This window comes from Lygodium microphyllum, chromosome 17 (genome assembly GCF_053477565.2).
Source record: "Lygodium microphyllum isolate KBCC chromosome 17, Lygodium_microphyllum_v1.1.10, whole genome shotgun sequence".
Lineage (NCBI taxonomy): Eukaryota > Viridiplantae > Streptophyta > Polypodiopsida > Schizaeales > Lygodiaceae > Lygodium > Lygodium microphyllum.
In genome coordinates this window covers 44,660,382-44,664,428 of record NC_141151.1, presented here as the reverse complement: position 1 = coordinate 44,664,428, position 4,047 = coordinate 44,660,382, and positions in this window count along the sequence as shown.

Below are 4,047 nucleotides of genomic sequence, written 5' to 3'. Positions count from 1 at the left end.
AGCTCATGTTGGTTTAAGCCTATGGAAGCTATGTGCAAGGCTGAACACATATCTATGAAACGGGCTACTAAGGAACTGAGAGTATTGGGACTATTAGCTAAAAATGAAGGCATTTCATGCATATTTTATGGGCTGAATATTAATGAAACTATGGCTGAAATTTTAGCAACTATACATGGAGAAAATAAGCCTAAAAACAGAGTGTTGTTAGTATGTTCTGTGGACATGTATGATGTTATAGCATTGTTTGCTCAGCAAGAAGGATTACAATGGGCTGAAGCACTTGTGAAGACAAAGGATAAGACAATTGACAAACAGGGGAAACCAATTGCTTTGCCACTTCCACCTGAAAGTGAGGGTTTGTATGAAAAAGTATAAAGGCATCCAAGCTTACAATATCCTAAAGATATATGTCATCAGTTTACATCTAAAACATTAGAAGAATTGAAAGTTGGTGCAGAAGGGTTTCTTTTGCCCACTAAAAGAGACTATTTTATGCGGATGTTGGCTAGGCATGGAAAGGCATTTTCATTTTAATCAACTGAAATAGGTTGTGTGGAAATGTTGTCTCTCCTCTAGTAATATTTACTGTGCCACATGTACCATGGAACTTGAGGCCTATTCGAGTGCCTAAATCTTACTTGCCAAAGTTGATGTATTTGTTAAATGAAAAGATTTGCATGAAGATCTTGGAGCCTTTTCAGCCCTGTACTCAAATCCTTGGTTTACTGTGGCCAAAAATAATGGGGCTTTGATCTTTATTCAAGACATGCAACCAGTCAATAAAGCAACCATAAGAAATGTGGGTGCATGTCCTCTAGTTGATGAATTTGTAGAGGCTTTTGCAAGTAGCGTGATCTATTATTTGGGTGATCTTTACTCAAAGTATGATCAGTTTTAGCTTGCGGTTGAAAGTAGGGATATCACAACCATGAAGAATCCCTTGGGGTTAGTACAGATGTGTGCTCTCCCACAGGGTGTAACAAACTCAGTGGCACACATGACAAATGCTATGAATAGGGTACTTAGGGATTTTATACCACAATTGACAATGCCCTTCTTGGATGATGTTCCAATCAAAGGGTGTGTAGTGGATGAAAAGAATGAAGAGATGGATGCTCATGGATGCAGACAATTTGTTGCAGACCATATTGTGGATTGTGAGAGGATTTTGATGCATCTAGAAGAGGTGCATTTAACTCTCTGTCTTTGGAGTTAAAGAGGTTTTGATTGTTGGGCATATGTGTGGGCCCTATGGGCGAAGACAATCATCGATAAAAATAGATAAGATTGATAGAATGCAAGATGTATGCACGAATGTATCAGAGGTGTGTAGATTCTTGGGTGCATGTGCGTTCTGTTTGATATGGATTCCTCACTTTGTACATGTAGCTAATGCTCTATATCAGCTTCTGAGGAAAGATCGAATATTTCATTGGGAAAGGAAGCATCAGAAAGCGATGAAGAAATTGAGTCAGCTCTTAAAATTTGCTCCAACATTGAGAAAGACTAACTATTCACATGGAAAGCCTATCATTATTTTTGTTGATACAAGCCCAATCGGATTGGATGGGAAATTGGGCAAGATGATGAGGAAGGGCAAAGATACGCAAAACGCTTTGGTGCTAAAGTATTGGCTGAATGACATAGAAGGTATCCATAGGTAAAAAGTGAATTATGGGGAATTGTGACAACCCTTAAATGTGATGAGTATTTTATGGGTGCTTGTATAGTCATTGAGACCTATTCGATATGATTACTAGTTGTGCTACCCCAGACATTGCTATGCTCCGATGGATTGCATACATTAAATCTTTGAACCCTGAATTTCAGCATATTGCAGGAAGAGATAAACCAATGGCAAGACATGTTATCTTGAGCACACTATGAGGATGAAGATGGGATGATGGATGAGGAGGAAGAAGTTGAATTTCTTGCGTCTGAAAATGATGTTGTAAGAGTGAATTTAGCAATGCAAGGTGTTGCTACAGCATTAACAGAAGCTTGGACAACAAAGAGAATACACTTTAGATGTTTTACATCTTGTGTAGAAGTGTTTCTAGAAGACAAATATGCAAGAGAGTGGCTGAGAATTGGTCAATACGTCAGTACATTAACAAAGAGAGATAAATGGTCAAATGAGGAATTTAAGAAGATCAAGAGGAAATCCTATGGGTTTTTCTTAAAATATGGATACTTATGGAAACATGCTAAAAAGAAACAGGGTATGCCATTGCGAGTTTTGGGTGACAAAGCTTCACAAGTAAATGTTATGCAATAATTTCATGAAAGCTTATGGGCTGGTCATAGAGGTGTTTGGGGTACTTTTGCAAAGATCAACAAAAGATATTGGTGGCACGCTATGTATAAGAATGTTTCTCACTTTCTGGAAACATGCACGACATAATAAATGTATTCATCTGTGAGACATTGGGATGGATTGTAGCCCACATATCCATTGTCTCTTCATTTTAAGTGGGTGGTGGATCTAGTCACGATGCCTACAAGTCTTTGGAAAATGAGATATCTTGTGCTTGCCCATGAAGACTTGACTAATCAAGTAGAAGAGAGAGCTCTACATACTAAGATAACAAATGCCGTATGTACTTTTCTCTTAGAAGAGATATTTTGTAGGTATGGCTGTGTGGGAAAAAGTACAGCAGATAGGGGTGAGCTGGATGTAGATGAAGCTCATGGTTTCTTTGCACAGTTGGGGATAAATCTTGCTTTAACTTCAACCTATAACCCTGAAAAAGAAAATGGAAAAAGTGAAAGAGGTCATCTACCTATTGTGAAGGCATTGGCAAAAGCATGTGGAGAGAAGGTAAAAGAGTGGCCACGATTTCTCCCTTATGCTTTGTGGGCTGACAGAACAACACATAGTGATGTTACAGGATATATGCCTTGCAAAATTGATGTATGGTCAAAAACCTATCATGCCGATAAAAGAGATGACAATCACATGGAGTGTGCTACCTTGAGAAGAGGAGTAGAATAAAGAGGATTTGTTGGCCTTACGCATTAGATAGTTGCAAAGAAATTCATAAGACATAGAGGTAGCAATTGCAAAGTTGAGGGCAACAAGAATACAGAACAAAAAACGGTTTGACAAAAGACATAGATTGAGGCCAAGAACCATACAAAATGGGGATTGGGTATTGGTTTATGATAGCAATTTATACAACCAACATATTGCCATGCGTAAAGTTTCCAAAAGATGATTTGGACCCTATGTGATAAGACATGTGTTTGTTAATGCTACCTGTGCATTAAATGAGCTGGATGGGACAGCTATAAAACTTTTGGTAGTAAGGAAAAGAATCAAATTATTCAAGAGGCAAGAATCTACTGCCTATGAGTTGCCACAATTGGAGGAAAATAGTGGCCATGATATAGGGGGTACCCATGAAGATATGGAAGATGAAGAAGCAAATGATATGGTTACAGAGAATGAGGAGGACTCAGAATCTGATGACAACTAGGATTTTGGCACATATCAGAGGATGTGCAAATTCAGAGGGGATGGATGTCATGCCACTATGTGGACACGGTGTGAAAAACTCTGGAATGCATCATCATCCGATTTTCTTATTGAACAAGAGAGTCAATGTGATCTGAGTCATTAGTACTAGTGTGAGTGGCAAGAATGGTCCAAAAATACTAGATTTTTGAATAATTTTAACCTATTTTTTATATTATTTATTGTAAAAATCTAAAAATTTTAGAAAAACTTCTAGATTAGCATGGCATGCAAAAAGCAAGTTGCTTTTTCAGCCAGTTATTGGATTTTTCATAAAAAAGACAGATGGGAAAAATCGTGCGTGTCGCGATCGCTATTGATAGGATAAAAACTGCACTTTGAATTGGAAGAGAAAGAAGGTGTGAACTAGGAGATCCCTGAGCAGGTGTCTTGTGGTTTTACCCCACTTTCGGAGCCAGCGGAGCCATCAAATTTGGGTTCCAAGTAGCAAAGAGGAGGCTGTTATTTTGATCCACGTGTTTTGTCTACAAGGGAGCTCCAGGAGATCTAATGCCTGGAGATTGTTT